The sequence below is a fragment of the Dermacentor andersoni genome, chromosome 2 (assembly GCF_023375885.2).
Source record: "Dermacentor andersoni chromosome 2, qqDerAnde1_hic_scaffold, whole genome shotgun sequence".
Taxonomy (NCBI): Eukaryota; Metazoa; Arthropoda; class Arachnida; order Ixodida; family Ixodidae; genus Dermacentor; species Dermacentor andersoni.
Window position 1 is genome coordinate 61,302,229 of NC_092815.1, and position 25,429 is coordinate 61,327,657.

Here is a 25,429-nt window from a genome sequence, read left to right on the forward strand (position 1 = left end):
GTCAGTTTACGATAATTTCAAACATTTCTAATAAAAATAAAAAAATGCACGTTGATGTAGAGAATCGTACCATTGCGTATACAGTCTCAAAGCTGGCGCTCTCATCGTTATTTCATACCCACCTTCTACTGCGATCGGCCGTTATCAGCTAGAAGACGAGCTTAACGCCTCCGTGCCCGGCTGTGCAGATTTAGTGAGTTGCCCAGAATGATGCGCACTGGCAATGAAAAGGCTTCGGCAGGCTGGTTGTGAGAACGGTGATGATTGTTTTTTTTTTTTTAAGGAAATAGCCTTGATTGAGCAAGTTGAGCAAGATAAAAATACGTTCATTAAAATATTTTTCTGCATACTTGTCCGACGCGAAGTTGCTACGTGGGGTAATACGAAGAATCCTGTTCCACCTATTGCGAAGAGTTGCAACGGATGCAACGCATCTTTGGAACGTTTGCATCAAACTCAGGGAAAAGTTTTATATCGTGATGCTGGTAGTATTGGTGGTGAGTATGGTCCAGTGTTCGCAGCAACGGGCGCATTTTTCATTGGGTGTTTCATTAATAACCAGTTTGCGAGAGTGTGCGATGCTTGTCGTCGCCTTTGGCTCCAGAAAAGCGTGGCACCGGCTCCTAGCTGTTCACCGCAATCGCCTTAAGGGCACGTAGGCCTAGGGTCCAGCACTTTAATGGTGGTCTGCACCAGCTTCTATAGCGGAGATTTGTCAGTTCTTGGGGGCCGAGTGCTACTCGAGAGAATATTCTTAGAACCGCCAAGCTATGAAACAAGTCAAACAAGCAGTTATAGGCATTGGCTAATGGATGATTGGCTCGCTAAGTCCCTAGTAGAATTCGTGCATGAGGAAGGCCTCCACACTTTTCTTTAAATGTCTCACCCGCAGGGCAAGCTGCTCAACAAAAAAGGAAAAGAAAGAAAAAGGGAATGATATTGTAACTAAACTCAGTGGAGCGATTTTCTTGTTCTTTTATTATTTCATCCATCACCTCTTATATTCTTCAGCATTCCTGTTGCTTTTATATTTAATTATTATTTATTGTATTTCTCACTCGTTTTGCTAAGGAATCTGTTTGGACAAGCTCACCTCATGATTTCCTTTTCGTGTTTCCTTCATGTAATTCTTTTAAATAAGTAAGTACTTCTATGCCCACTTAAGGAGGAAACCTGTCCGTCCGTTTGTCACGTAAGACGAATTGCTATAATGAAATTAATGTATCCAACAAAATAAATTCGAAAGAAGGAACATTTTCGGCGTCTAGTTTCGAAAACTTAGAGCGCTACAAATACGAAGGATGAGTTCATGAGTCTTGAGAACTTTTTTTCTACCAAACGCAACTTTTCTTGTATTGCTGCGAAGGACCCATTACCGTTCCCCCATTCATGTTTAGCTCCACTGTATCTTTTGTAAGTCAGTATCTGGTCAGCCTTCTTTATTTCTTTATTAGTGCCTTAACGGTTAAATCAAGTGATTGGTATTTCAAATATGTTGTTACGGATGCAGAATAGATTTATTTGCAGTGAAAAGGGTAGAGAAGGCATGGGAACGTCCGAAACAGCCGATCACACAAAAACTTCGTGCCGCTTCGTCTTCCTCTTCTACGCTCCTCCGCTACGGCGTTACTATAAGAACATATGAAGCAGGGCTGGCATTAGTAAAGTCCACTGCTGATCAGTGTCGATAACCATAAGTGCACCACATTTCTATCGTGCGTCAATTGACTTCCGTCATATGCCTACAAGCATCCTAATGTGAACACTTAATGTAATCGATGTCTGCTATATAATCTAGACTTTCGAGCGGCTCACAGTAGCTTGATTACTAATTTCTGTTGTGCTATTTATGAATAAGTGACGTCTGAAAGTTGTCATTCTTTGCGTTGCGCATTAATTGGGGGGGGGGCTCTGCCAGTGAACCAACTACTTCTTCATACGCCTACACTCTTCTTGAAATCGTAACATCCTGAATATGTGAATGAAAAGTAGAAAACAAGAAGATATCTCTCTCAAAGCTGAATTCGGACACAGCACACATTTCTCTAAGTATGCTCATAATCCCGAAAACCATTACTGATGCAAATTTTGTGTAACGAAAAGGTGACATAAAGTAAGATGCATCGCGTTCGAATGCAAAAAAGAAAAAAACAACGATAAAAATAGAAATAAATAGAAAATTTAAGAAGAATAGGAGAGCGCGAAAGTTTTTTTATTGATGATTGTGCAGTCAGAAATTTACTTGTTTGTTGCTGATACAATTTATATAGGGGTGTCATACACCTTCTAAGCAAAAACAGTCTTCCGCCGTGTACAGTGGAAACAGGTGAGAAAGCTAGTCTCCGGACAACCTGTATGACAAATTACTCCATCGAGTTCGTGACGAAGTGAACAGTTAAAAATGCACAAGCTAACTACCATTTTGAGCCGAACTTGCTTGCAGGCAGTTCATGCAACGCTGAGGCCCCATCAATCCACCAGTATTCTTTTTCTGTTTCGTTTTCCAACGTTCCATTTACACAGTCCGCGCGCCCACTAAGGCTTGTAGAATGCACACACACTTCTATGTCCGTGGTTCTATCTAAACAAAGTGAGACGGTTATGTGATTATTCCAAAACACAAAACAAGAAAGTTATCTCAGGCAAATAAAAGGAACTAAATAGTTAATAATAGCTTCGACAGGGTGTACTATGGTGATCTGTGCGAGAGCTCATGGTAAAACGACAAATACGGCAGTGCAGGTAGACATAGGTTGGGCCTTTCTTGAAATCGGAGAAGCACAGACCAAAATTAGTCGTAAAGGACTCAGAAACATGAATCGAAAGAAATGGGCGGCTAAAGTACAGAAGTATCTGCACCTGAAAAGCGTGGACACAGAATGAAGGAAGAGGTCAAGAAAGTTGGCAACCATATACAGAGTAATTGAAAGTGTAAATAGAAATCAGGAATTCTCAGAAAGAAAGGGAGAGAAACGTATAATAATATATAAAGCATGGGGTTTTACGCGCCAAAACCAAGATCTGATTATGAAGCACGACGTAGTGAGGGACTTCGGAATATTTCGGACCACCTGGGGTTCCTTAACGTGCACCTAACTCTAAGAACACGGGCGCTTTCGCATTTGGCCCCCCATTGAAATGTGACCGCCGTGGCCGGGATTTGATCCTGCGAACCACAGCCACTAAGCTACCACGGCGGGTGTGAGAGAAAAAGAGACAGCGAGTTGGATGCAAAACATTGAAAAAAAAAAAAGGCCATGTATAGAACGGGAAGAAAAAAATTAGAAGGGTAAATCTGTACGATCACACAAATAGCAGTGCCTTGCTATAGGAGGCTCGAGCTGGTTGCCTGAGGACAAGAACATACCACAGCAAATATTTGCAACAACATGAGACATATGTGTTTGCTGCAGCAAGGATCATGAGACCACTCAGCACATCCTAATCAAATGCGAAGAGATTCACCCAGTGAGGCGCGTAGGTAACGTACACTGTCCAGACGCGCTTGGGTTTAAAGTGGGCGGAAGCATCAACAGGCCATCGGGCGAGGTAGGCAAGATACGTTTAGAGTATTGCCGCAAAAAATGCAGGCAAGAATTTCATACGATCGGATGCATTAAAAGCTAAGGTAGCGGTACAAGGTGGGTAGAGATATCTTGATGAAGAAAAAAATATTAACGAGATGCATACAAAGATGCTACAATTAAAAAAGTACATAGCGTACCTGCATAATTTAAGCGGGCTAGGTGAACGTTTGTTACCGCCCCGTTTCAAAGAGGATTCCGAGAAATCATCATTATCGTCATCATCATAATCATCATTGGCACAGCGCTTCATTGAAGTTTTTCGCGAATTGCGCGCTGCCGTTGATTCAACAGACTTATATGAACCGGTAGACGCAAGCATTGGTGTTCATTTTTGATCAGACGCTAGATTTCGCAATTTTCATGGCAGATGCTGACCAATGAAGAATCAAAGAGTAGGAGTCCTATTTTCCTGGGCGAGAAATGAAAACAAAACAAAAAAACAAAAAAAAAGCAAGATGAAACAAGTAAAATGCAAAACTAGGACACGGAGAGGAGTTGTGGCGGTTGTCTTAACGAGCGAACACAGTAAGGACGGATGAACGCTTATGAACATTAGGCAGCTATTCGCTGTCCTTATCACAGTTTTCATGCTTTCCCCTCATGAGCTTTTCACTCTTCTCTGTTTTTCATCAACTCGCCTGCGCATTGTACATTCTCCGAGGCGAGTCCGAGCCGCGACTACATCCGCGGCGTAATTGCGAATTATGCAACCCACCATTGGCTCCGACTCACTTTTATCTCGCAGTCAGCGCCACTGATGGCGTGCGCAGATGTCATTTATGGCTGCCGAACGGCAAATGATGCATGTTTGGGAAAGAAAAAAAAATGACAACCGCACTTTATTTCAGTCTTTCTTTTTTTTTCTGCTGCGCCTCAGACAGGTGGTGTGTTTCAAGAGTGTGTATTTATACATCATTCTCGGAAAACTTGCATGGAGGAATGCCTGCTTTCTGAACTTTGTGCCCGCGTGCAGCAGTAATGGGAAGCAACAAAAGAATTGGCAGGGACACAAGGGAGATGAGATGAAATAGAAATGCAGTGAAATAAGAAAGGGTGAACGCCGGAGAAATAATAAAAAAGAGTGAATCAAAAGGAAGGCCCCGATCGTCCCTCCCTTACTAAGACGTTCAGACGATGACGGCATTCTGGCGACATTAGTGACAGATGTCACGCTATCAACGGATGCTCGTTTCTGGATGGAAGAAAAAAAAGAAAAAAAGGAAGGAAGTGAGGAGTGGGGAGGGGGTGGAGGAACCAGAGAGAATGATCTTGTCGTCCAAGGCGACTTCATCCGCAGGGATCTTTCGGAGGTAGCTAGGAATGCCGAAGAGCGTCGCAAAGGCTTGTCAGTAAATGGCGAAGAGAAAAACCAGTTGTGAATGAAGTTTTCCCACATGACCAGCGCACATCGCTAAATCCTGTACACGCGTGTCACGCCTTGTCACCGTTCGTCGCCGGCGCGAAGTCGTCGACGGGGTATACAAGCCGGTTGGTCGTTCTGTAGTCAAGCGAACGCAGCGAAGGAGTCAGAGTCGGGAGAAAAAGAAAAAAAAATTATAGACTGACAACGACACACAATTTAGATGAAACACAAAAAAAGCACAAGAAAACTAGCACACATGCACTTAATCTAGATCAATGATGAAGGCAAAAGAAATAAAACGAACAGATAACAGTAAATATAGATATTAACACTACACAAAACATACTTAACGGTGGTCAACTAAACAAAGTTGAAAAGAAAAAGAATGATGACATATACGTGGCCGGGCAGCAGCAGCAAGTCCATAAAGCGTGGAGTCGACGGCAGTGCTTTCCCGAAGAATGCTGGCAAGCCGATCTCGTTGCGGTGGATGCGATTGCTGGGCAGGGTTTCCCGGAAGTCTAGGTCTGGCGTCTTCCCTCGAGCAGGTTGAGCAATCTTGAGGAGAACCACCGTGAGCTTCGTTGTAGACGTTGGTTTGTTGTCTCTTACGCCAACTAGTAACTAGCAGTTCAGACGTGGCTAGGCGGCCCAGGCGATACTGGATGGCACTAGCTCCTTGACGCTCCTCAGCAGATTGTAGGCTTAGCTTCTAGACTGCTTAGCTCAGTTTAAACCTGCGTTTAAAGAACTTCTCCTTTCTCTAATTCTCTGGGTTCGGGAACGGCATATATTGGTGATGATCCAATCATGTTCACCCAATCGTATCCCGGCTCCTCCCAAGGCCTTGGCCGTGCCCCTTTTAATTAGGGGCGAGGGAACAGGTGATTCCCCCTGCTTCTAGAGGTCTCGCACTTGTATTGCACCAGACACGCACACCTTCAAGTCCGTGGCGGGCCTCTATTGTTCATTCATAAACACAGGAGAAATGACGGCCGCCGGTCATATGGCGCTGTCGGCACACGTACGCCGTCAGCAATACGTGGACACAGGATTGCCCAGAGACACCACATATTTCGAAGTATTCGCATCGCTGCCTCCTTAGAAGGTTTTCAATGCACGCGATATGGGGCAGAGGATACACATGGATTCCTACAAAAAGCTGTCGGGGCGTCCCGGTCGCGCCGATGACAAAAAGACAATAACATTTAAACCTGCTTTCGTATTCTTTCGGCCGCTTGCCCGAGTGGCCGGCAGTAACCGTCTTGCTCGCCGGTCCATATTTCCACGAACTTCTGGCACCCGTTGATCGGTGCTTCGCCGAATCAAATAATGCCGCACCGTGACAATGTGCGTGGTTTCATGCTGACTCATGAAACGGTGTAATGCTATGAACTTTGGCCGCGAATCACACGATGGTGTCCTCAGATACATACTTACTGCTTTAGCTCATGAAAGTAATACTTCTGTCTCGCTTCTAGAGTGCTCTTCATAGACGCCATCTTTGAGGCATGGAAGCGAGGCGAGGAATGAAATGCGCTGGAGACGTGATAACGTAGTCGAGTTTCGAGCGTGGCTCATTCTCGTTTCACCGATATTCGTAATAGTTGGGAAACTTTCAAACAACTCGTTATTGTTGTTACTAGGTTTTGCCTGGTGGATAACATAAGGGCTATGATAGCTTCTAAGCCACTTTGCTGGCGTCATTATATATGCCGACTTGTAGTCGCTGTTGTTGTTGTTGTTGCTTCTATTTTACTAAATTAGGTATTAACTTGGCTTCCTGGATAAAGTGTCGACAACGGCATAGACTAGAAAGTTGCCCGTCTGCAGGAGAAGGAACTGGTACATGTTTGTTGTACAGCGTTTCTAAACGTTTCTCGTTGGTGAGACTGCTCAAACTGCACAGTGCTGTGACGTAACAAGTGAATGTTCGGCATTCCGTGGCGTTTTAACAATTGCGGCTGGTTAGCTGAAGCGTTTCACTAAAGTGCATGCGATTGTTATGGCCAAGCACTATGAAGTTTAAAATATCGTTGAGACTTTAGCGCTACCTTGATTGGTGCAGCAGTAGTGAGTGAGCGATTTGATGACTGCAGAGAACAGCCAAGAATATGAGCTTACTTACGAACTAACTATAGCTCGACAAAGGGATACATATGAGACAACAAATAATAAAACCACAAGATCTTCGTGTTGCCCACGACAATGAGGCCACGATAGGTGGTGAACGCTGCAGCCGTCGTACAACTGCGGCTCATGAAAATTACAAAGACTTACAAGGGCGGCACAAAGGCTGCACCCTTCTGAACAATATGTCCTCAAGACTATACCAGACGTTCTCTTCAACCTAATGCCGTCGAAATTTTAATATTTTTGCGTAGGTAAATTAGCGTACACCAATATCCTCTAAAGCGTACAGAATACGACAAGCGTTAAGACTCACCAGCGAATTTAGGCCAGGACTAGAGAAAGGAAGATAGATGAAAAAGCGGACAAAAAAAAACTGCTATCCAAGAACAGCTAGAGAGCCGGACAACGTTAGCACTAAGCTCTTAGCACACTTCGAGTTTGGTTGTTTTGTTGAGCGTTGAAACACTCTACCACGAGCTGCCTACGCGCACGCAAGGACACAGTTCACCGAAAGGCGTTCTCGGAAGCGAAAACAAAGTTTGAAAAGCCCAGGCACTGAGCAACACTACCAGGCAAGCGAAGGAGACGACGCGAAGAAAGCGAGCGAGCGAGAAACCATGTTTGCTTTCTACGTGTTAGAGTGAAAAAACAACGAAACCATCGTGGAAAACAAGACGATAATTACTAGGCTGGCTCAGCGCGACTTTAAGCTGGCTCTTGCATTTGTTTTTGTTTTTTTATTTTTACAGTTTTCTCCTAAAGGCTTACTTTTCTTCGCCCTTTTTATGCATCAGTCAGATCTCGTGTTCTCCCACTTTTCGAGTGTTGGCGGTGCGACAGCAATAGTAAGTGGCCGCCAGACGACGAAGGCGTACGTAACGCATGAACCGACGACTTCTGCTCTGCGTCGTCTGCGCGAGCGGAAACAAACACTCCCATGGAGGGCAGAACGGTGGAAAGGTTGTTGGGGCTGGCAATAATAAAACTAGGGAGAAAGTGGAGATTGTGAAAACCGGAGAAGCACTCTAAAAGCGGCCTGCCACCACCGTTCTCAGCCCTCTCCCATTTGGGAACAAATGCGCTTTCGGAAACAGGCTCCGAGATTCGAGCGCCTGCCGCGTCGCATTGATTTCTCTTTCCTGTCCTTTTCAGAATGATCTTTTCATTTCGTTGCAGTTTATGCTTTTTTTTTCTGCCTTCTTTTTCGCGGGTTCGTGATTATTCGCCATTCCCTTCTTCCGATATCCGTATTGCCTTCTCTCAGCCATTACACCTTCGCTTCTGTTTTCGTGTCCCCCGTTATTTTTACGTCCTTCGCGTGGACGTTGGCTGTCCAAAAGCAAAGTGGAAACACTAGACGACAACAAAATCCAAAAAGCGCGGCGCAAAAAGTGTTTCTGAATCCACTCACACAAGTGCAGCCGATGTATAAAAACAAGCCACAGCACAAAAGGAGACAGAAATTTACGTCGACTGGGGTCCTGTTTGGCGTTGAAGCTCTGCGCGACTGGTTTGACCCTAGCGGCAATTTCCCAGTCAACCCGTCTTTTAGTGATTCGCCACCGGCGTGCGACGCCGAGCTGGCTTTTCACGGACAACCTGCCGTCGATGCGGACGCGAACAAGCGAGGGCTCCAACAAAAAGCAATATGCTAGAGTAACTGGTACGAGGAATGTATGTGTGTGAGCGGGTGTGTCTGCTTAAGAGGGACAGAAAAGTAAGACGCAAAGAGCCACAACCAATGACGTCGTAAAAAAGTAGACCACTGCAGCTTTGCTTTTTGATTGTCTTTACGTGCGTTTATTTTTCTTCTTCCAGAGCCCTCGTAACTCTCGCGGTCGACAGGAGCAGTCGGCCGCTAAGAGACGTGGCAGCCGAGGGCTCGCTGTTTATGTATATGTATAGGATCAGCGACTGCTACCAGATTTTCCGGGTGTTCGTAGCGAATTCGTTTTATGTTCTTTTATACGCGGCTCTATCGGCGCCCACTGTTTTTATGGGTGCATCAGAAATCCCGTATAAGGTGTGCACTGGTGGCGGCAATTGATTCGGCAATAACCATTTTGAGGTCTCGAACTTTGGCTCGGCAGGTGACTTTTGCTTTGAAACTTTTATCAGTATGAGCTTACTGTCTCACCCTGAAATTTACGTTGCTAAATATTCTTTCTTTATGCGTATATTTTGAGTGTGTTGTGGGATAACTAGAATGTTCTTTTTATGTACGAACGTGATGCACATTATGATATAAGATTGAGCGTATGCATGCCATCTGTTATATACACACACACACATATATATATATATATATATATATATATACTATGCATGAGAATTAAAACCGTGCCATGAGACATTTGTTGTTCTTTTTTACCTCTGATTGCTCCTAACAAGCCAGACAATTTGCGCCAGGAAATATGCGGTTTCATGTAATTTCTACTATCAGAAAGAAGGAAAAATTCGTGTTGCTTGCTTGTGTTGCCCACGGAACGCTTCCCTTTCGATGGTAGTGTTTCTACGGAGGTATAATACTGCGAACACTGTCTTTTATTTTTTTTCTTGCGGCAGCGGCGATGAACGCGTGTGTGTGCATAAAATAGCTTTGTAAGAATAAATTGCACATAGTCAGTGAGGATCATACAGAGGTGATACCCGTATATGAGCAAATACTTCCGACTAACCTTAAAGGTTATTGGACAGTGTTTTGTTAAAGTTGGCTTCTCCCTAATAAGGGTCTTTTGAAGGAGAAGCCGCATCTGTGTTCGCCTGTTACAGCTTCTAGTCTTCCTGCGTGTGGGTGGGCGTGTATACGCGTATCTCTGTTTGTCCGGGAACGTCACTATAGCAACAGTTTTCCTGGTTAGATGGATGTTACACGAATGAAGGATTTTTTTAAATCTATGTGGTAGAGCTTGGCATCGAAAATGACATCAAAACCGAACAAAGAACAATAAATAAATAAATAAATAAATAAATAAATAAATAAATAAATAAATAAATAAATAAATAAATAAATACAAGGGAATCACTCAAATTGACCCATATCATCAGCAAAAAACAGTAGTTCCATCAACATTTAACCAAATTGTGTGGCTAAGGTAAAGTTGCTGTACTTAGCAAAACTGAACTCTTGTTCATGAACTTGAGTTAATAGACATAGGAACTGGACCTAAGAACAGCGCAGAGGCTAACGGTAAAAACGTATTTCAAAAAACATCAAATGGAACAAGAAGGAGTGGGTCACAAGCGCATTCTACGGAGGGGGCAGCGGGCCTCGTCAAGCTGCCTCTACTGGAGCAGCTTTTATTTGCAGCCTCCTCCATCAAGTAGATGGAAATAAAGCTATTCTATTCTATTCTATTCAAGTACTCTGGGGCCCGCTGCCAGCTTTCGCGAGAACACGCTTGCAACCCTGCAGAGTCTTCCTATTTGCTCACTCAAACTTCAAACTTCAAAGCAGCACTAACATTTTGTGCTGACCGATGGTGACTCTGATGCTTGGGCGATGAGGGTATCAATGTTTTGGGTAATTACGCCTAATTGCAGACGCCTGTGTAGTTTTGCTTATTTCGAAGGGAGCGCCTAGGACCTGCAAAAAAAATGCAAGAAAGAAAAAGAAATACTTGTTATTGCATATACCTATTTGAAGCTAGCCAAATAATTCAGCACGTTACTACGAATGTCGCATTCTTCTCATATTCTCGGAGGGATTTGTCTTACCTATAATCATGTGTGTCTTAATGCATATGGATGTACTTGTCGATGGTGAGAGCAAGCCTGTTCCCATCTGATGTCTGTAACTTCTGTAGGTTTCCTTTCTTGTATGACTGCCTTTGTTTGAGATAGGACACCGGACAAACCGGCAGACAAACCTCTCCAAGCTTCAATAAACAGCCTTTCTCTATTCCTCTCAATGCGTGTGTTTGTAAATATAGTCCCTTTTTGGTTTTGTGTACGTTACCTTATTAGTATTGGGTCTGCAGAGCCATACGTCTGTTTATACAGGTTGCTGTGCTTGAGCGGACTACCATTCGATAGTACACCGGCGCCTTTATATGTTGTTAAAATTTTCTGAACATGCATATATCTATAGCTAGTGCCTCCACCAGAGAGGTAATATCGTGCCTATATTCACATCTTTTTTACAGGATAACTCACGCCTTTTCTGCATCACTCTTTATTTGATTAATATCGGGCCAAGCGGACGCAAGTCTGATAGACTTCACGTATTCAGACGCAGAAGCTGACAGTTCTTCTCAAAATTCGTGCAAGAAAGCTGCGCTAGATCCACCATAAAAATGGTCTCGCGAGAATTGGCAGTTTTTAGTGAGCTTTGGAGAATATTCTGATGCAATGCGTGACTTAAGGTTTCAATACCGACTGAAAATTTAGATGTTAATTTCAAGCGAATTTTAGCGCATCTTTCGATGAAGTTCATGACCTAGGATTCGATGCCAACCGCAAGCGAACATCGGAGCACATTGGAATGAAATGCGTGACTTAGGTTTTGATACCAGCTGCACGAAATTACACTTGCGGTGAGTAGCGAAAAATTCGCCGACGATTACAATACTCACTAATGGAAAATTTCAAAAATTTGAAATTTGAGCTCAGCTGTATACGTGATTTCAGTTCGCGATACGTTGGCCGGCGCGGACAATCTGCGCAGTGCGGCACATTCCAAACGGAGCGAACTGTAGCGCGACTGCCTCGCTCATTACGAGATCGTGAAAGGCGGGGTGTGGGTGTCGCGTGGGCGCGATTCACAGTAGCCAACGCAGAATGACCTCAGCTCACGCAGCGATTAGTTTCCACACAGATGAACCGCGCTACTCTGGCGCCATCTCGTAGTCATCGATGCCGCAAAGCCCCGTCTTGCGCGGCTCTACATTTTTCTTCTCACGCGTTCGCCCTACCCTCCTCCTCCGCTTTCTGCCACATGGTTCCACTGCACTCTCCTCGCGCCCTCTTCGCTATCGCCGCCTTTCATCTCCCGCTGCGCTCCGCGTTCGCTTTCGTCCTTCGCTGTGTTTGTCTGCTCAGTTACGAGCGCTCGCTGCAGAAACGGGAGCCAAGCAGCTGCGCTATAAAACATTTTGCCTACTGAAAACGAGAATCTCGCGTGAAGCTTGACTCGCGGAGTGGGCCTCAGACACGAGTAGGCAGCAGAATTCACGAACGGAAAAAGGCCTGGTGCTAAAATAATCATAATAATAAATGAAACCGAGAATAAAGCTTCTGAAGCGAAGCGCTCCCCATTAGCAGCGTGCACTACGCAGGTTCAGAGAGCAGCTAGTGTATGCATCGATTGCCGTTGTCTCGTGGGAGCACATGCAGGGTGTCGATCAAAGGAGCAGATGTAAAAGCATAGAAAAAAAAAACCTTAGAAGCGAGATAAAATTAAAAAGAAAAAAGAACCCTTAAAATAAAGAATCTGGGTGGAGAGAAGAGAGCCGTCATTTCGGCAGTTTCTTCCCGATACGCTTCGCGAAGCGTAAGGACACTAATTAAAATAGTCTGACTATAGAGCAATAAGAGCCGCAGCAGCTGCGGTTTCCCTCTAAAAGCGTTCCTGGCCGGTGAGCTACAGTTCGCAACTTGTTTTGTTCTTTTTCCAACAAACCACCTGCAACGAGGACACCGCACTCGGTCGTTATTATAGTGCCGTGCGCAGCGCCCTCTCAACGCGTGGAAGGGTCCGTATTTTTACTGTGCGCTAGACTTATCAATCCGAAAATGGTGCCGTGACGTGACACTCGGCGCCCACGACTACCCATAAAACGCTGCAATCTTGGCAACAGCAATAAAAAAAAAGAAAGAAAGCAAAGAGGAAAGAGAAAAATAATGCCATTGAGAGAGAGTAATAGACAGTGACATTTACGGCAATGTTCTACACTTATGGAACAGCACGTGGGTCATTTCTGGAATATACGTAAAAACATTTATTTAATGCAACGTTTACATGTTCACGCTTTAGCTGGCTTTACGAACACTTTCGCTCTTTATGTGAATGAAAGATAAGGTCGACATCCAGCTGAACGTGTCACGGCGCTACAAGGAAAATAGCTATTGTATCTGCAATAACCAATGTTTTGCAATTGAACAAAATTTCACTCTGCTGCAGGGATCCAGCCCAGCTAAAGCGTCCTCCCTGTACACTCCCTATTACCATCACAACTCACAATAAAGCTAGCAAATGGCACTACGACGTCAAATAAATCGACAAGTCGAAGGCGTTCCTTGTCCTTCTTGTTTTATTTTTAAGTTATTGTTTGCTTTCTTGTTTTTTCTTTCTTTTCTTTTTCTTTCTTCTTTTCTTTTTTGCGCAACATAAAAGAATGTAGCTGCCGAGGGACGTTGCTTGAGGACGGCAAATAAAATTGAATTATTTACCTACCACTGAGAGTAAAAAAATAATACTTATCTAACTTTTACCATACGTATCCTCTTCCATTGATGAATTTCCACGGCAGAGATAGGGAAGAGAAAAATACGGTCGATATTGTGCACGAGGAATTATATCCTCAAGTAAAGCTTCTTCCTTTTAATTTTTATATAATACCATAACGCGAAGAAGATAAGCCCGACAGTGGCCGGGCTAGCGTCTAATTGCACAAGAAGCTGCTGTGAAATGCTAATCGCGCTGCAGAAAGCAGTGCCCGCATACGCGCCAAACACCACTACGTGGTCCAGATGCAGAGATATCGTGCTGGAACAACGGCGCATGCTGCAGCTCAACGCCGGGGGTGCCCAGACGTGGCGCTGCGGGAACAGGAGGCCCATTAAGCAGGCCTAGAGTTACTCTGTGTGGCTCCTACTCCCTGCGGGAGCCATACGGAGGAACTCTGAGGGGGCCGAGGCCACGCGACAACGCCGACAGAACCCTGCTGTTCAAAAGCGCGAATTGGACGCACATCGTGCCCGCCGTGAACGTGCCGCAGAACAGGAACGACAGGCCGACGCAAGGCGACAACGCCGACAAGACCCTGCAGCTCTAACCGATGCTGCTCGCGGTCATCGAGATCTTTCGGTCCGAACATGCCTGCTCGTGTCACTCTACGCGTGTTTACTTGAGCAGATTGTGCTTACTGCAGTTCCATAACGCCATTAAGGCATTACTTCGTGTAATATTCGAGCGTGTTGCTATCGCACCAACTGTTTCGCCATTGTGGAAACACGTTGTGATTGCTTAAATAATGAATTCCAATAAAATTGTCCAACAGCCGGATTCGACGAGAGGACGTCTAGCCCAGAAGCCTGATATTGTAAACCATCACACCACGGCCGCTGTTCCCCCCATAACAGCGTGCCTCGTAATCGGATCGTAGTTTTGGCACTTCAATTCCCGGAAATTGTTTAAAATTTATTGACACGTCCTCATGCATCAAAATGTCGGCTTATGCCGTAAAGATTGCGCAGTAAAGAAAATTTGAGTTCTAGACTCTCCTCCTGCTGCCCTCGCGCGATAGGGTGCGGCGAGCAGTGATGCTACCCCTATCTCCGCCCAAACTGGCTCAGCAAGACTTTGTCTTTCATCAACTTCAACTGGAGATAGGATCGCGTTATAACTTGTTAAAATTTTGTTTGTGTACTCACGCTTGCAACTCGTGAACTTTGGTGAGCCCTGGCGATTATATTTTTAATAGGTTTTACTCTCCTACAGAGGCAATAAAGTGGTGGTGGAATGCGCTACCCTCAGGCGAGCCGTGAATCACGCGGCAGTGATGGCGGCGGTTTGAAAACATTACGGAGCACTAAAGCACGCCATTAATTTAGCGTAGCCTATTAGCTCGAGGCATGCCTGGGTGCTCGTAGCTACAATGCTCTTCCCTCGTCCCTCGTGGCCCACAAGGGGCGCCACCATTTGCCCCGCAATAAAGGTCGAAGGCGAAGGGAGAGGAGGGTTTAGGACATAACGTTAGGACATACAGGGAAAGGACGCGGTGGCTTGGGAAAGCACAAAGAAACCATGAGCACGAAAATGTCGTTGCGTCGCGCGAGTTTAGGGACGAAGTATTAGCATCGTTTGTATTCGTTGGGACCTCGCTTCGTGGTGTCTTCGACAGAGACGTCATTCTGAGTGGTAAATTTTCGCTCCTCCCTTGTGTCCGCCTGTCGAAAATCGTTCACTGCCATTGCGGCGCTCGACCGTGTCGCCTTAGAGTTAGCGACCAAGCTTGCGCGTTATAGTGATAATGATAAGCGAGCATCGTTCGTCCCGTGAACGCCTAGCCGTAGAGAAGCTATAGTGCATTAGCATTGTGTAAGCGTGGATAAGGGCGGGAGCGTAATAAATTATGGCAATAATAGCAACATTGGTGCACGTTACGACAGAAAAGAGATGCAGTAAATGAGAAGACAGCGTAAACGAAATCCACAGCAACGAAACACTATCGTCATATTACTTTGGGGTTATGATTTCACCTGTCAAATAGGACAGGACAGTGAAACAAGGTTTTTCTCCATATTAACGCGCATTATTCAGCAGAACACAGCTAGAATAAACAGGTTTTTCTGAAATACAGCGTCATTAATCACCCTGTCTTTCAAGTGAACCGCGCCGCATGTTTAGAGCAATATTATTCAAATTATCTAGAAAGGAGTGGTTTCAAAGAAATTCCAAGAGCTCCGGTCTATTTTAGACCGATTGCTTATTGAATATAACATTTCATTGCCTTTAGATAAGAACAAAGAAAACCTTGTACATCGCCTATGGCGAAGCCCTGCCTGCACAAAACAGTTTTTACACACAATTGGTCGCGCTCAAATCCGTCAATGTGATTGCGAATTTGTTGACGAAGACATATATCAGCGTCTTCTAGAATGTCTACACCAAAACACACCAAGACGCGAACTTAAATCGTCATACATGGCATTAGGCTGTAGACCTCCCAGTTAGAAGAAATTATTAGAACCGTGGCAAACAAGAGCAAAGCAAGAGTGTTGTTCAATAGCATTAAAAAAATTCTGGAAGAGAGTGGTATTATTGGCCGTTATTAACGTAGGGAAAAACATTCTTATAAGACAATTCTTTATTTTTATTGTGAAGGTGTATAGGTGCATATGTGATACTGTTGTGGTTGGCATCGTTGCTTGAGTGATTATTTTTTATCTGACGGGGGGGGGGGGCGGGGGGGCGGAGAGGACCCGTGTGACGGCAGAGGGGCTTGGCCTCTCTGTCCCGACGTGGGAGGGGCCCGCATCAGTCCCAGACTGATCCCTCATGACCTAAATAAAGTACTTCATGCCATACCGTTGTTCACATCACCGCTTTAAGCACATCGATGTTCTCATCTTCGTATTTTGACTTAAGTGGCAAAGAAACTTTGTTGTAACTATGTTTTATATTGCAATATATCTTATGTCGCTACTGCATTTCGCATTTACCTATTATTCAAGAGCGAAGGAGCAGCCGGCGCCGAATTTGTGCGCCAAAAACACCTTATATCATTTCATTTAAAGAACGTCCAATCTGATAAAAGCAAACCTAAGGCGGCAAGTGCTTGGCGTAAATTAAGCGCTTTGATGATTACTTCTTATGTGGGGCAAGGCCAAGTTCTAATTCACAGATAATGTTAAGCGGCATATTGGGAAAACAACAGCTACGTCAGAGAAAGACACTTAGCGCTCAAGTAAAATATACAGCCAGATGCAAGGTGATACGAACAAATCAGTGCATCCTTATTTGCTTTTTCTCAAAAAGCACACTTCTAGAGAAACAGTATACTTTTCCTCTCCTTGAGGAAAAGTATACTCTCTCACCCTTCAAACATGTGCGCATACGTTGGTTCATCTTGTTGTCGCTCACGTTACTGTGACAGAAGTACACGGAAAGAGGCGGTGGATTGCGCCATGCTCGAGCTTCTCTTAGCTACGAGAGGGAATCCTCGAGCACAGGGGCTCTTTCCCCGCTGTCCCGTTCCCGCTCGTTCGCAGACGGCACACTCAAACACGACGCGCGGGTTCAGCGAGACGAGGGCGTTGCGTGCGGCATCGGGGCTTCGGCGAGCACGAACAACAGAGCCGCCAGGAGTGCAACACCGCTGTGCAGCCACTCGCGCCGGTGTCAGCGGCCAGGGCGCCGCTGCGAGCAATGAAATGAGACCGCACGCAGAGCGCTCTAGCGAACGCAAGCGTGCACGCGCGCGAGGGTTCAACACGACGTTTGCGTTGGCGGCGAAGTCGGAGCGACATGCTTTCGCATTGCCGGCACCGGTCATGCGCGATCGGTCGAGGGGAGCGTCCTTCTAGCCATCACTTTGCCCAGTGATTCGCGGCACGCGCTTGGCGTATGGAAAACCTCCGAGGAAAGGCTTTCATTGGACATGAGTAGGCGTCGCTAGTGGTTGCGCCGTACGCCACTTGCGTGTGTACTGCATACGCGCTGACGTGGCGGGCCTCCGTTGAGCCATTGCAATTAGGGATTATCTCCTACGTCTGATTGCCCTATTGATTGAACCTCCGCAGGAAGCCGCTGAAAAATTCGTTTGCAGCATGGGCTGAGGCACGGTCGCACTTGCTTGGCTCGGCACTTGGTTCTCTGATTCATTGGAAGAGTGGGAGGACAAGAGTTCTCTGGTAACTGCCGCCGGCGCCTTGTAGAAACACAGATCTCAGCTCCACAGTGTAGTTGAGACACCTGCATGCGAAAGCGATTAATTGCTGTCCCCTTTACGGGTGGCACAGTAGTGTGATCACGCCCACGCACTGTCAACTGATGCGATTCCGTAGAGCAGAAGTTGAGCTGTGACAGGTGAAATGCAGAGCCTCTGTTAAGACAATCGGTGTTGAACCTAGCTGTCAGGCCCTCCTCTTTCCTGTGCGAACCAAGGACCTCGAACACATGTGCAGGCATTCTTCTAATGAGAGAACAGTCGACATGGCGTGACGGGCAGTCATAGCAACGCTCAACCGTATATGTGACCGAATTATCCTACAGAGTTTAGCGTGTTGTCCTGTATTTCCGATGTGTTGTCCCTAAACGGCACAGACGTACCTATAAAATTACGCAGGTTACCATCAACGGTGGACAAGCGTACGTGAATTCACAGTAGTGTATTTATTGTTGAGCTCAAGATAGTCATCCCAACTCCTGGTGGCCAGCGCTAGGCAGTAGCTGAAGATGAAGAAAAGGAAGTGGAAGGTTGTGCACCTTTAAATGCGAACTCCTGGCCAGCACTGCAACTACAAAGGGGTGAGACAGAGACGATAACTCACTATATATATATATATATATATATATATATATATATACATCTTGATAAAGCACCACACGCGTAATGCGGAGACGTGGGCACGTTCCCCGCCTGCGGCAAGTTGTTTTTTCAACCGCTTTCATTTCCATTAATGTGTTGGGCTGCTAAGCACGAGGTCGCGGGATTGAATCCCGGCCACGGCGGCCGCATTTAGATGGGGGCGAAATGCGAAAACACCCGTGTACTTAGATTTAAGTGCACGTTAAAGAAGCCCAGGTGGTCGAAATTTACGGAGTCCCCCACTACGGCGTGCCTCATAATCAGAAAGTGGTTTTGGCACGTAAAACCCCATAATTTTTATTTTCATTTCCATTAGTGTCTCATTTCTTTAATTCACTTAGTAAGTGCAAGGTATTTCCCCTGTGTTGTCTTTGTTTGCTGGCTTCTTATGATATATATATATATATATATATATATATATATATATATATATATATATATATATATATATATATATATATATATATTTATATATATATATATATATATATATATATATATATATATATATATATATATATATATATCATAATGTGTATGTGTGAAAAGAGGTTTGCAGCCACTGACCAAATCAAACCAAAAGAAACACGTTTCAGAACCCATACGGGTTCCTTGTTCCCAATGAGGCGGACAAGACGAGTAGTGGCATAATAAAGGCTAAGTTTGTGACGTAATCACTGAGTGTAGATGATTGGCATGCCTCCTGCTGCTCGGATCATGGTCCCGGATATATATATACATAAATATATATATATATATATATATATATATATATATATATATATATATATATATATATATATATATATATATATTATTAAACAAATAGATGTCCGTTGCTCTAACCACCATGCCTGCAGAGGTCGAATTAGGCATCCTTATGAATATCCAGCAGGCAAGCGAGCCCGTGGAGACGTTTGGCACGTTTTTCGAACGCCGACGGTTTCCCGATATTTCCCGTCTTTGTCAGCTCGTGCACCATCGATATGCGACAGTGCAACAGCACTGGCGCCGCTCTTCATCGCGCCAACGTTGTCAGCCATTCTTTAGCTGACAGGGCGCTGTTAGTTCTATCCAGTAGGAGTCGCCTTAAGTGTGGCCTCGCGCCAAGATGTAGTACGTGCGTATATGCGCCGTCCGAGCAGCCCAAGCACAACGCTCAATCTTGCTATCGGTTGTTAGTGGTTCGCCCTACGAGCTAAAATGCCAGTTTCTTAAATAAATAAAATTGTCCGACGGCCAAACTCGAACAAAGAACCTCTGGCACAGAGGCCCCATGTTCTAACCATTACGCCACGGCTGCTACTCACGTACAACGGCGTACTTCACAATCATATCGTAGTTTTGACATGCCAGGCCCTGGAAGTTACTTTAAATTAATTTACAAGTTGTCCATCAAAATACAGGCTGGTCCGAAAATAGTGCAGTGTGAAATGGAAGCCGCTCCCACAAATCTAAAAATATGTGCCGATGCTTAAGATTGCTCAGTAAAAAAAAATTTATAGAGCTCGAGACTCCTTCTGCTACCATCATGAGAAGCGCGACGCCATAGGAGGCCCGTGCGCAGGGTCTCAGTCTCCTCTCACCCCCAACTCGGTCAGGAAGACTACCTTTCATCAACTTCAACTAGAGGTTAAATCGCCTTCCAATTTTTTACTCAACCTTGCGATGTTCTCGTTTGTTTCACAGCGACGGCGCATACCCAATACGAGTCATTGGACATTATTCAGGCGGTTTTAAAAGTGTTCCTAAATGTTGCTTGTGGGCGCTTTCATCCTCAGCGCACTTCTTTTTCTCCATCTTCAGCCACCACCTACGTGTTGCCACTACAAATGTTCTCTTCATGCCGAAGGAAGTCATCAGGTTTTCTTAGCTGTTTTTTTTTTTTTTTCGTGAGACACTGTTTTGATGTTTCCTCAAGGATTCCAGGCGGAAACTAGGTTGCTCAGCCTAGAAAAATAATAACAACGAAGCTCTCGCTCTAAGTGCCTCACTGAGAACTCTCCGCAACTTTTGAAGGAGTTCCCAATTCCTGATAGCATTAAAATTGTCGCTTTCCCGTTTGTGGTGCGTAAAATGCATGTATGTACATTGATACATGTAGATGAAAGAAAGCCTGTTCTAGACTTTCTGAAACTGGTACTTAGTTTTATCTTTCGTAAGGAGCATTTAGTACAGTCTTTAACGAATAAATGTGAATAAAACAAAATACTGGCGATGTCAATGTACCTTGGTCACTACTTTTACCATGAAAGTGAGCGTCTCTGAGTATTACTTAACATTGTTCTTTGAATCTCCATAAGAGAACAAGAAAGAAAGAAAAAGGTCAATATTTACTGTGGCGTTGCGATCGAAAGTTCAGAGGAAAAGAACACAGTATACTGCTATATACTTTCTTCGTTGTTTCGCATCTCATAATTTGGTGTACTGTATGGCGAGAAATTCACCGCAAACGGTGGACTTTCGCGCGCAAATGTGGCATCACAAGCGAGTAAGACCCCTAACTAAGCGGGCGCGAATGCGACCCAATTAAGCGACGTTAATGAATGCGACCCTCCATGGTGGCAAAATAGCGTTGTGCTACTGAGAAGCAGCTCGCGGGTGCGTATACCAGTCGCAGTAGCCGCATTCTGAAAGGAGATGGGGGTGGGGGGGGGGGGGGGGGTTCGATCAGAAAAACACACGTGTATTGTACTTCCCTCGCCGCTAACACAACGTCAGTCGTTAACTCGTCGACCCGCCTTACCTTCTTTCCCCTTTAGAAGAACTGTCCCTATATATACTGTGCCGAGGACAGTGTATACATCACGTTGAAAAGGGCAAGTCCACTTGTCGAAGCATTGACTCCTGCTTTAATCTTGTTCGCGCTTTGCTCATCGTCGTGAATTTCCATCTCCCGCATTTCCCATGTTTGCTTTGGATTTCTTAAATGTGAGTAATTTCGCCGTCCCTGACGGCACTGATGCGTACAACATACCCATGCGCGCGCGTACACACACAGGCACACACACACACACACACACACACACACACACACACACACACACACACACACACACACACACACACACACACACACACACACACACACACACACACACACGCACACGCACACGCACACGCACGAACACGCGCGCTTGTGCGCACGAACGCACAAAAGAAAACAAAGGAAGGCAGATAGCTAGAAGAAACACGAAAGCGCTGTCGAAACACCTTGCTCTCGCACCACCACGGAGAGAAAAGAAAGAAAAAAGAACTAAATGCAAAGAAAATTATTCATACCGAAACACAATGAAAGCTCCTTTTGACTGCTTTCGAGGATCGGGCGAGATGATTGATGACCGCGATATCCTTGTCTCACTGACGCAACAAGGCAGCGGCGCTTTCGCTTTGTGCGACACGTTTTAGCCATCTCCTCGGCCGATTCGCACTCGCCCTTGCGGCATGGTCAACGCTTTCTTTGTGTGAAGGTGGCCACCGATATTGGCGGGCGAGTCAGTGAGGCACGTTTGCGACAACGGATGGGACGCAGCAGACCAGCCGGTGATAGGTAGGTCGGGGTCTCTTTGAGGCGATAAATCGATGGGTATTTGGAAACGAGGCTGAGAAAACTGTCACCGCGTTCAGTGAGCGAAGAGGCCAAGAGGGCCAATGGTGCCGTGAGGAAAGTTGTGTAAGCTCACTGTCTCGCCGTTGAGAACTTCTTTTCGGCGCACTAATAAATTGCGGCCCTGTTATCTTTGTCTGCGGGTTATACTAGGACAGATCTACCAGATGAATCAGTGGTATATGAATTGCGTAATACTCGAACATTGCGTTAGTGGCCTCCAAAAACAAGAATTTTAGGTCTCGTGAGCCACGCCTTTGTGTTTGCCACTGTCGTAAAATGTGGAAACCAGCAGGCTTATACTGGATGCCTCGCCAGCGTTGCTAAAGGTTTGCGCACTGTCTGTGTTGCTGAAAGAGCACCGGATGTGTGCGACACTCAAGGGAGCTTCGCTAAGCAGCGATTCATTTACGGCTGGTTCTGACCATGAACACCACAATTGTTTATTTTTTGTGAATTCTTGTTTCACGTTCCTGGCACGCTTTGTTTTGAAGCATCGTTGACTTCGGTCGACTTCTTAGGTTCGTGTGTCGAGAGTTGATAATTTTCATAGAAAAGCACAGTCCTGCGTTCTGTCACTTGGAACGTAAGCTGGAAAATTCTGCACAATGCATTACAACTTACTTGTGACAGGAAGAAAAATGAGGTGCCGCAGCAACAATCCCGCATCAATATTCATGGGAGTTGAAACAGTGGTGTAACATAGCATAAAACACATTCATTGAATTCGTAATGATGTCAGTAATAGTTTTAAAAACATTAACAGGCTCTATTTGTCCCGCTATATGTTCGTTGCGACATTGTCTTGCTGCTCAAGTACAGCAAAAGAAGAGAAAATGTTGGCCTTTGTTTTCTATTTCAAACAATATTGAATCCTTCCCGTGCGAGGAGCCGGTTTATCGACATTGCTTTGCTGCGGACCAGGCTCTCGCGAGTGCAAGACACACTGCGACGTCCAGGAAAGCGACCCTCCATGGCGGCATAGCAACTATGGCGTTGTGCTTCTGAGACGCAGGTCGCAGGTTCGCTGTCGCGGCTGCCACATGATAAAGGGGTAAAGAGGGAGGGGGTGGTAGGGGATCAGATTACAAAAACGCACGTGTACCGTGCTATGGGTGCATGTTAAAAAAAAAAAAAAAAAAACTCAGGTAGTCAGAATGATTCTGAAGCGCTCCAGGAAGGCCATGCCGGAAAACCGACTATGCAGTTTCTGAGTGTTAAACCTCATAATTCTGCTGAGGAAGACATCTTAGCTTCAAGTGAACGCTTCAGCGGGGACTGTGTAATGTCCCCCGCTTGTTTGCTGGCCTAAGAGACACCCACAAAAACCGCTGCCGAATACGCTTAGCATCAAATCGGGGAAGGAACGTGGGCACGGAACGCTGTATGCCAGGAAGCTGCCTCGAAATCACTCATGAAGCACGTGGGCAGTTCCAGGAGCCGAAGCGTGTTTGTGCAGCATCGATTTGTTGCTGTAGGGCTATTTATTAACGCGGTAGTGTTAAGGGCCCTTTGTCGCAGAAAATCCGGGGTTGGCGTCGGCGAAGTTGTCCGTGAGCGAATATTTCCGCGTATATTTAGGTGTATGCATATGCCACGCGTTGCTATATAACGTGCGATATATGCTGGTTGTATTTCCACACCATTCTATCCCTAAAGTTGCTCATACCTTGTCTTGTATTCTTTACAGAGTGATTGTTGGCAATTTTGAGAATGACAGCCAGCAAACAAATCTCGTGAACCAAAACACCAACAGCGCATGCCTTTTGCATGAAATCTTCTCAGACCTAAATATTAAAATTGCGAAACAATGACAGAGAACTGAAAATTATGGAATTTGTTGGCGGGGCCGTGTACAACCTCCTGGATCGGCCCAAGCAGGAGGCCGAGTTTCTACAAGAAAGCTCCTCTTCGTGCATAGCGTTCACCGCCAGCATTTCCCGCTAAATATTGCGGTTACATAAACAGCAGTAACCGGGAAGCGTGAGAATCAATCAGGGATATTTAATGATATATCGTATTCCACCTCCGCCGCGGTTCGGCCTGGCATTTCAATATATTCGGGATCGGCCCACGTATGGGGAGTGCTTAACGTCTGCTTCACCACCGCCGCGGGTCGGGCTGCTTTTGCGCTATCTTCGGGATCGGCCCAAGTGTGGGGTGTGCTTAACGCCTTATTCACCTCCGCCGCGTGTCGGCCCGGCATTGTACTATCTCCGGGATCGGCCCACGTATGGGGAGGTATTTTCTTACCACGCCAACGACACGAAAATTACCTTGGACGGTATACGTATTCAGCTTCGCTGTCAAAATAATACTCTCAAGTGTATACCCAATAATCAGCAGTTACGTCCGGAACTATATACCGCTGCGCAAGGATATTGCCTGCGCACACCTTGTACCTTGGGCAATACTACAAACAGCTTCTGAGATAGGAGCGGTGAAGGAAAGTGCTGCATCCTGGCACTAACGAGCACCGACAGGGAGCGCTTCGGTAGTCATAGTGCAGCGAAGGCTCCAATGCGGCATAACCTGGTGTTGACACTTTGCCCACATGGTTTGTTTACTCGCGTCGGGTTAGCCTCTGACACCTCGTCGCCCACTGAATGCAGCTTCAACATGCTTCAGCAGTGCTTACACGCCGCCTTCCGCTTCGCTTGCGATGACACCAAAAGAAAACTGCTGCACTAAGCGGCACAGAAAGGCAACGGCTTCAACGGGCGAATATCACTTTGGTCCCGCGGGAGACACACCAGCTTGGAGCGGTACGTCAGTGTGAAGCACAACGCCTTCGCCAGTTCGCGGCGCACGCTACGAACTATTCCCCTCGCATTTCTGACGCTGAGCGCGTCGCAACTCAACCGGCTACCCAAGACACTACGGAGTCGGACCCAAATTGTGCATACCATCGCCGAAGCGATTGGCTAACAGGGCGCCGCACGCCAAGCAAGCCTGCAACACGGTCGCCAACCCGCAAATCGTGCACCTTTCGCTGCAGTCGACCGAGAGTACACGAAGCAAACAAGCAACAGCTTCTGTGAAGACACGTTTCACTTTCGCGTTCTATATCGATTCCTATTAAAGAGGGATCAACCAAATTTTCTTTTAATGCGTGCTAGCAGTGGGAAACGCTGCGGCGAAAAAGCGCCACGGCACGGCAACGCCTGTTACTGCAGCGCAGTGCAGTGCGGAACTGGTCAAATGTGTCTGCGAGTGGTATCTTCCTCGGCTTGCGAAACGAGCCGTGTCTACTCTGGGTCTGTTCACTCCACGCATCGACGACGTCTGCGCATTGTCCGTGAAGCCAGTCTTGTTCTGCGCTCATTTCTTCTATGGCAATTCTATGCTTTGAGTAACGGGACTCGCGATATCTGGTTGAGCAGTTTTTTGTTGCTCTAAGCACAGAAGAAAGGGATGAGACGGTACATTTGCTCTCTCACAGTGAAAGGACTTCGCTTTGACATTAGCTCCTCACTGAGAAGCGAAA

The 25,429-nt window shown here is 45.8% G+C and overlaps 1 protein-coding gene across 3 annotated transcripts in view; it reads left to right on the forward strand.

Annotated features, from left to right (window-relative positions):
* LOC126542588 (synaptogenesis protein syg-2-like) overlaps positions 1-25,429 on the forward strand; it is a 269,117-nt gene that overhangs the window by 1,590 nt on the left and 242,098 nt on the right. The gene's annotated exons all lie outside the window — the stretch shown is intronic.